General features: G+C 40.3%; 1 non-coding gene across 1 annotated transcript; it reads right to left on the bottom strand.

Moving 5' to 3' along the window:
* Nucleotides 1–2,110: 2,110 nt before the first annotated feature.
* Nucleotides 2,111–2,217, bottom strand: LOC118621146. Its single transcript, XR_004957636.1, has one exon. It is a non-coding gene; the product is annotated as a U6 spliceosomal RNA (small nuclear RNA).
* Nucleotides 2,218–9,227: the final 7,010 nt, after the last annotated feature.

Genomic DNA, 9,227 nt, shown 5'->3' with positions numbered 1-9,227 from the left:
TTGTTCAGGATTTTGGCATCTATGTTCATCAGGGATATTGGCCTGAAGTTTTCTTTCTTTGTTGTGTCTTTTTCTGGTTTTGGAATTAGAATTAGGCTGGCTTCATAAAACGAGTTTGGAAGTCTTCCTTCTTGAATTTTTTGAAATAGTTTGAGGAGAATGGCTGTTAGTTCTTCTTTGAATGTTCAGTAAAACTCCCCCGTGAAGCCATCTGGGCCTTGGCTTTTGTTTGCTGGAAGAGTCTTGATTACATCTTCAGTTTCTTCTGTTGTTATTGGTCTGTTCAAGTTTTTTATATCTTCCTGGTCTAGTTTGGGGAGACTATGTGTTTCTAGACATTTGTCCATTTTTCTTGGATTGTTGAATTTGTTTCCGTATAAGTGTTCATAGTAGTTGTTAATGATATTTTGTATTTCTGTGGTGTCAGTTGTTACTTCTCCTCTTTCATTTCTGATTTTGTGTATTTGGGTTCTCTCTCTGTGTTTCTTGGTGAGTCTAGCTAAGGGTCCATCAATCTTATTTATCTTCCCGAAAAACCAACTCTTTGTTTCATTGATCCTTTGAATTGTTTTTTTTTGGTCTTTGTGTCATTTATTTCTGCTCTGATCTTTACTATTTCCTTCCTTCTACTTGCTCTAGAGTTTTCTTTTTGTTTGCTCTCTAGTTCCTTAAATTGTGAGGTTAGATAGTCTATTAGAGATTTTTCTTATTTTTTGAGGTAGTCCTGTAGTGCTGTGAACTTCCCTCTCAGAACTGCTTTTGCTGCATCCCATAGATTTTGTATTGTTGTGTCTTCATTTTTATTGGTTTCAAGGAAGTTTTTAATTTCTTACTTGATCTCCTCGGTAACTCATTCATTGTTTAATAACATGCTATTTAGCTTCCATGTGTTCAAATGTCTTTGTATGTTCTTCTTGCAATTGATTTCTAGTTTCATGCCATTGTGATCTGAGAAGATGCTTGATATGATTTCAGTCTTCTTGAACTTGTAGAGACTTAGTTTGTGCCCTAACATGTGGTCTATCTTTGAGAATGTCCATGTGCACTTGAGAAGAATGTGAATTCTGTAGTTTTGGGGTGTAATTCTCTGTAGATATCTTTTAAATCCATTTGGTCTAGTGCTTCATTTAGAGTCTCTGTTTCCTTGCTAATTTTTTGTCTAGAGGAACACTCCAGTGATGTCAGCGGGGTGTTGAAGTCCCCTGCTATGATTGTATTGGTATCAATTTCTCTTAGTAGTCCTCCAGAAGCTTTTTAATATATTTTGGTGCTCCTATATTGGGTGCATATATTTTTATCAAGGTTATATCTTCCTGTTTTATAGATCCTTTCAATATTATGTAGTGGCCTTCTTTGTCTCTAGTTATGGCCTTCATTTTGAAATCTATTTTATCAGATATGAGTATTGCTACCCCAGCTTTTTTTTCTCTTTGTTTGCTTGGAAAAATTTTTTTTATCCCTTCACTTTCAATGTGTGTGAGTCTTTTGTTGTGAGGTGGGTCTCTTGTAAACAAAATATAGATGAGTCATGCTTTCTTATCCAATCAGCTACTCTTTGTCTTTTTATGGGAGCATTCAATCCATTTACATCTAAGGTGATTATTGATTTGTACTTATTTATTGCCATTTTTGTTTAGTGTGGTTCTATTTTTCTTCCCATTTTTCCTGCTAACAGCAGGCCTTTTAACATTTTTTTTTAGTGCTGGTTTTGTGCTACTGTATTCCCTTAGCCTTTTTTTGGTCTGGGAAGCTCTTTAGTTGACCTTCTATTTTGAATGATAGCCTTGCCAGGTAGAGTAGTCTGGATTCAGATCCTTGTTTTTCATGAACTTTATTACTTCATGCCATTCCCTTCTGGCCTGTAGTGTTTTTGGTGAGAAATCAGCTAATATAGCCTTATGGGGTTTCCTTTGCAGGTTACCTGTTGCTTATCTCTTGCTGCTTTTAGGATTCTCTCTGTGTCTTTATTTTTTGACAGTTGGATTAGTATGCGTCTCAGTGTGGGGCTGTTTGGGTTCTTCTTACTTGGGGCTCTCTGTGCTTCTTGAACTTGAATGCATTCTTCCTTCACCAAATTAGGGAATTTTTGTCACTATTTCTTTGAATATATAAAAATATGGAACGCTTCATGAATTTGAGTGTCATCCTTGTGCAGGGGCCATGCTAATCCTCTCTGTATCATTCCAATTTTAGTATATGTGCTGCCGAAGGAAGCACTGTTTTTCAATGTTTCCATATCTCAATCATGGTGCTGATGTCCTTACTCATGCTGTTGAGCTTCCTCTAGATCATGGCTCTGAACTCTACCTCTGAGTATTTGCTTAGCTGTATTTTATTTATTTCATCTTCGGTAGAGTTCTCTTGTTCTTTCATTTGGGATTTGTTTCTTTTTTTCACCATTTCGCCTATTTCAGTGGGTTTTGGAGCCTGCCAAATTTTTTGAGTGGGTGCTGGTTTTCTGCTATTTGTGGCTCCCTCTACTGGGTTTGGATGAACCAGGTTGGGCTCATGTTAAACACCACTGTCAAGTCTTGCTTTCCTGGCTAGATTTGCAAGCCCATTAAAGGTTCAGTTATCTCTTAGTTTTTTTCTGGAGGCTAGTAGTCTCAGTTACTCAGTGCCTTGGAATGTAGCCTCAGTGTTCTGCATAAGAGTATTTCCAGAGGGTGAGATAGATGCTGGTTGTTAATGAGCCTCAATTTGCATTTTTTTGCCTCATCTGGGAAAGGCTGAATCTCCTGGGGTTGGGCTGCTGCTTTCCCCACAGCTCTGGAAAGGAGCACACTAGCCACTGTCCCTTGTGGCCGCAACTCAGCAAAAACTCTTGAGTGCCCTCCATATCCCGGTTGTCCCCACAGTTTTAACCCTGTCTGCCCTGCCTCTGCCAGATCCCCCAGGTGAGTAGTTGTGGCTATTTTAGCACTCTGTCCCAGCTCTCTGTGCTGTGGAAGGGGCTTGTTCTTCATTCCCCAAGGGCGCTGCTCACATCTAAAACTGCTGCTGTCCATGGGCTCCCAGGCCGCCACCCTCTTGTGCCTCTGCAGATCCTACCAGTGTCCCTGGTTATATGGTCCTGTCCTGCTGCTTTTCTGCTGCTTTATTCCAAGTATTTGTCTTTATTTTAGTTGTAATTCCTGTTTGGTCATGAGAGATTGTCTGTGTAGCTTTCATTCACTCCACCTCCATTTTCACATCCTGTATACCTATCTTGTGTGCATTTTGGTAGCACAGGCCTCTCTGGTGCCCCTGCACTCTGCAGGTCCCGCGGGTAACTGGATTGCACAGTTCCTTTGGGGACCTGGCTCTATGCCTATGTAATGGGCTGCTGAGTCGCACAGGCCTCTCTGGTGCTTCAGCACACTGCACGTTCCGCATGGAACTGGATGGCACAGTCCCTGCTGGGTTGTGCAGGTCTCTCTGGTCTCCTTTTATTTTATTACTGAGTAGTATTCAATTGTATATATGTCCCACAGTTTTTTTTTCCCTCTCACCTACTGATAGGCACTGGGCTGTTCCCAGATCTTAGCTATTGTGTATAATGCTGCCATGAACATAGGGATGTGTATATTCTTTCTGATTGATGTTTCAGGTTCCCAGAAGTGGGATCACTGGGTCAAAAGGCAGTTCCATTTTTAATATTTTTGAGGAAACTCCATACTGTTTTCCACAGTGACTGCATCAGTCTGCATTCCCATCAGCAGCTGTGCTGCAAGAATGTCTAAAACATGCAATACCTGACTATTTAGTCAGGGGCACAGACATCTTTTCTCTTAAATTGTCAAGTTAAAAAAATGATAGCAGTCAACACAATAGCCTTCTGGTGTGAATGAATCAAACCTTTATTGGGGGGGGGGGGGATCAGATCAGCAAAATATATATTTTTTGGTGTGGTGCAGAATTTTAGCAATTTGTTTATATGTACCATGAGATGAAGAAGGTTGAAAATTATTGACTGAGCCAGTTGCCCACGTCATCATCCTGGGTCATTTTAGTCTACCTCTTGATCATCTCTGTAATTTGGTCTGTCCTTAATTTCTGTCAGTTTTATTTTACATATCTCTTGGATATGTCTACTTCTTCCCTTCCTCTCTTTCCTCACCTCAGTGATTAAAAAGTGCCTTCTTTCTTCCGTCCTTGCCACTTACCGAATATTTTGAGTTTGCCAAGATCAGTGCTTTCTATTCTTTATTCTACAAAAGATAAAATTTTAAGCAAGCAAATTGTATCTTGTTTCCCATTTTAAAGTTCTTTAATTTCCCTGTGTGCTCATAATAGTTCCCACTCTGTGACGTCCTGTCAGGCACGATCAGTCTTGCTTCTGCTGTTCTTTGCAGCTTCATTTTGTGACTGTTTTGCTCTCTCACTTTGTACCATTTGGAATGGTCTTTTCCTTCAGTTCCTTGAACATGCTGAGGGCTTTCTTAGAGTCTTTCTCACTCTTTATTTCGGCAGAAACATTCTCTCCCATTCTACACGTGAATTCTAAAGGTGGGTTTCTTATCTTAATATCTCAGCTTAAACATTATCTCCTTAGAGAGGACTTCGTGCCCATTCTTGATTTCCTATCCCTGCATCTTTTCTTCTTCTTCTTCAAAAAACCCCAGCTTATTTGTTAATCTTCTTTTATATTTTTGTGTATAATTCCAAGCAGGCATCGGCTATGTATTTTTTGTTCACTTTAGTGCCAAACAGTGTCTGATCTATAATAGACACTACTAAATGAAGGAGGCCACACTCCTTTAGCAGGATCTGCAACATATTCTTCTGCTGGTTAGTAATTTCTGCACCTATATTAATTTTTTTTGCTTTAGAAAAAGTTTCCAAATAGGGTTAATATTATTTTCCAGAGTGCACAATTTAACAAGTATAACTACATAAAGTGCCCTTAAAACATTAATTATCTTTGACCTAAAAATTGAACATTTTTTTTCAGTCATTGTATTTACAGGACTTCTTGTTATATATACACCGGCTTAATAAAATATGTGTACTTGGAGATTTATGCAAACTACTTTCCCTTTGGAACCAGAAAGAGCACTAGACTGGGAGTCCCCAGTAAACCCTTGATCTATCTTCCACTGCAGGTGTGTTCACCCTACAGGACACATGTACCATGCTCAGTGCTTTTGAAAAGTGTTGGCCTGTGTGACAGTCAAGATTGTAGCTTGTGGCTTATTTGACCTCTTATCATAACTGCTTTTTGATTATCTCAGGGGATCCATACATGTGCCCTATTGAGATGTTATTAAACATATTTTGAGTCTATTTTTCTTTTTCCATTTTCCTTTTTCTTCCCCTGACAGTTCAGGCTAAGATATGAACTGGCTCTGAGACTTCTCAAGCAAGAATGAAACATCTTTGTATAGCAGGAAAGAATTTTGTTTAACCTGGCATAAACCAGCTTCTCAAATCACACTTTCCCCAAATCCACCTTTCTTCTGACTTAACCTGTCTATTAATAATGCCTCTCTTGTCTTACTCAGTTATTTTTAATTTATTCTTTTCCTTATGTGAACTCAAGTGTCTGGAATTATCTATTCTATCTCTAACAAGTTCGTATTTCTGCTTCTTTTATTCCTTTCCTGTTCCTTTATCTGATTTTATATTTTATTTGCTTGAGCTACTGCAGTAGATTTCTAACTGATATTCACTTTTTTTCATTTCTCTGTTTTTCCTAAACCACCCTACATTCACTAACAGATTAGTCTTCTTAACTTGGCTCTGATCAAATCACTTGTTGCTAAGAAGAGTTCAGTAGCTCTTTATTAGTTATGGATTAAATCTGAGTTCTTTAGTCTGCTCTGCTCAATATGACCTCAACTTATATTGTTGTATTACCACCTTCTAATCCAGATACACATGGGACATGCTGCAAATGGACTTCCTCGTGTTTCCCAATCATGACCTGCCTTTCCTCTCTGTTCGTCCTTACTTGCGCAGAGTTTCTCCTAGGTTGTTCTCTCCCTCTTCTTCTATCATTTCAATGTATTGAAACCATGTCCAACTGTTAAAGTACACATCCAGCCTCACTTGCTTCATGATATTTTCTCTGATTCTCTTAATGCAGGACCATCTCTTCCCCTTGTTCCTATTCTTTAGGCTTGTCTATTAGTTCCCTAGGGCTGCCATAACAATCACCACAAACTTGGTGGCCGAAAACAACAGAAAGTTATCATCTCGCAGTTTTGAAGGCTACAAGTCTGAAATGAAGATGTTGGCAGGAAGGGCCATGCTCTCTTTTGAAGGTGCTTAGAGAGAATCCTTCCCTGCTTCTTCTTAGTGTCTGGCGGTTGTTGGCAATTTTGGAATTCCTTGGCTTGTAGCCATATTACTCCAGTCCCATGACAATATGTTTTCATATTGTCCCTTCTCTGTGCATTTGTCTATGTCTCTTCTCCTCTTCTTATAAGGAAACCAATCCTATTAGGTTAGAGTTTATTCAATCCAGTATAATCTCAACTTGATAACATCTGCAAAGACCCTATATCCAAACAAGGTCACAGCCACAGATAACAGGGGTTGAGACTTCCACATATCTTTCTGGAAAAAAAGATTTAACCCATGACAGTAGGAGTATGTTAATGCTCATTTCTGATTCAGTCTTGACTTTGGAGATGCAGGGCTACAGGATGGTTTGGTCAGGAAACCAGAGTTAGCTCCATGTAGCTCAAAGAACATACTCCAGGGGCCCACAGTGCTTTCTAGCCCCTCTCTGATACACAAGGTTACAGAGTTTGACCTACTCCAAGTCACTGCACAGTAGAACCAGCTGGTACCCTGTCTACCCTCACCCATCTTCCCCACCAAGGAGTCTCCAGGTCTGTGGGTATTTTAGTGGAATTTTACTTCTTTCTCTCAAAGCTGTATTGCAAAAACCTAATTTCTGCCCTGTCAAACAATTAACCTCCTTTTTGTTTTAGCAATCCATTTTTCACCCATCCAGGGTTGGGCAAAAGTAGGTTTACAGTTGTTTATATGGAAAATAATACAATAATTGATAAATAATATAAGAAAACATTCTGGACTTCTGGTCAAGATGGTGGCGTAGGTAAATGCGGTATCGTGTCCTCCCACAACCACATCAAAGTTACAACTAAGCTACAGAATAACCATCATTCAAACTGCCTGAAATCAAGCTGAATAGAAGTCCTACCACTACGGAATTAAAGAAGCAGCCACATTGAGACTGGGAGGAGGGGCGGAGGTGGATGGTCTGGTCCCACACCCACGTGTGGCGGATAAAAATCAGGAGGATACCTTGCAGGGAAGGTCCTCTCTGAGGACTGAGGGGTCCCCACACCAGGCACCCCACTCAGGGTTCCAGAGCCAGGAAGAGAAGTCCCCATAACTTCTGGCTGGAAAAAACAGCGGGAACTGAGGCTCAGGGAAGCTGATGCGGCTGGAGCCCCAGGCAGCTCCTCGTAAAGGGCCCGCACATGGACTTATCAGACTCACTCCCTCTAAGCTTGAAGGGGAGGCAGCTTGAGGGGCACCAGAGACATACAGGGAAGAACTGAGCTGTTTGGCATCAGAGTGATGGTTGGAGAGGGGGCTTTCTCTGGGACAGACGTGCTGTCAGAGGCACTTGTACCTTTGGTGAGTCCTTCCCTGGGGCGGCAGACAGCGGTCATATCTGGGACTCCATCAACCTGGCTCATACTGGTTGCCCCACCCTGGTGACTCCCTGAGGCCCCGCCCCACCCAACTTTCTTGCCCACCCAAGCTGTTGCCACTTGATTAACCATAGGATTGGCCTGTCTTGGATCCTGCTTCAGGTTTTTCTAAATTCTTTCAAACAAACAGCATCTGGTCTCAGCTAGCCCCATACCTCTCATTAAGTAATACACAGAAACAAACACAGGGAGACAGCCAAAATGAGAAGACAAAGAAAGAGGTCCCAAATAAAAGAACAGAAATGAAGGAGGCACTAACTCAAATAAAGAATAATTTATACAGATTTAATAGTAGATTAGGTAAAGTTAAGAAGCAAATCATCGATTTGGAATATAAGGAAGCAAAAACCACTCAATCAGAACAGCAAAACAAAAAAAGAATCCAAAAAAATGAGGATAGTGTAAGGAGTCTCTGGGACAACTTCAAGTGTACCAACATTCGCATCTTGGGGGTGCCAGAGTTGAAGAGCGAGAACAAGAAATTGAAAACCTATTTGAAACAATAATGGCAGAAAACTTCCCTAACATGGTGAAGGAAACAGACATACAAGTCCAGGAAGCACAGAGAGTCCCAAACAAGATGAACCCCAAGAGGCCCACACCAAGACACATCATCATCAAAATGCAAAAGGTTCAAGACAAAGAGAGAATCTTAAAAGCAGCAAGGGAAAAGCAGTTAGTTACCTACAAGGGAGTTTCCATAAGGCTGTCAGCTGATTTCTTAAAAGAAACTTTGCAGGCCAGAAGGGAGTGGCAAGAAATATTCAGAGTGATGAAAAGCAAGAAACTACAACCAAGATTACTCTATTATGCAAAGCTGTCATTTAGAATCGATGGCCATATAAAGACTTTCCCAGATAAGAAAAAGTTAAAGGAGTTCATCACCACCAAACCATTATTATAGGAAATGTTGAAGGGTCTTTTTGAAGAAAAAGATAAAATATATGAACATACAAAATGGAAATGAACACATATCTGTCGACAATGGAATCTACAAACAAATGAACAGGCAGAACAGAAAATTCTCATAGATACAGAGAACATTTTATTGGTTGCCAGATGGGAGGGAGGTTGGGGGAATGGGTGAAACAGGTGAAGGGATTAAAAACAAATTCATTGCTAGACTGACAAACCTCAAAGAGAAGGGGGTTGGGGGGTGGGAAGAAATAAACCAAAGAATTTATATGCCTAACCAATGGACACAGACAACAGTGTGGGAAAAGGCAGGAGGGGTGAGGGAGTGGGGAGGAGGGGGTTGGGGGAAAAATGAGGAACATCTGTAATACATTCAACAATAAAGATAAAAATATAATAATAATAAAAAAGGAGAAGTGACACACAAAAAAACACATTCTGTGTTTTGTGTACTCACAACCGTAAACCTACTTTTGGCCCACCCTGTATTTTATTTCAAAATATTACATTTCTGTGTTCTACGACCATTGCCCATATCATTCCAGAAATATTTCTCTAGCTGTGATGAAAGTATGTTGTGTATACTTGAGGGTTTTCAGAGTAGAGGACCCAGGTTGGGGGTGTGGCTCATCACAGGTA

The sequence above is a fragment of the Molossus molossus genome, unplaced genomic scaffold (assembly GCF_014108415.1).
Source record: "Molossus molossus isolate mMolMol1 unplaced genomic scaffold, mMolMol1.p scaffold_m16_p_1, whole genome shotgun sequence".
In the NCBI taxonomy this organism is placed as follows: domain Eukaryota; kingdom Metazoa; phylum Chordata; class Mammalia; order Chiroptera; family Molossidae; genus Molossus; species Molossus molossus.
This window is presented reverse-complemented; position numbering and strand designations above follow the sequence as displayed.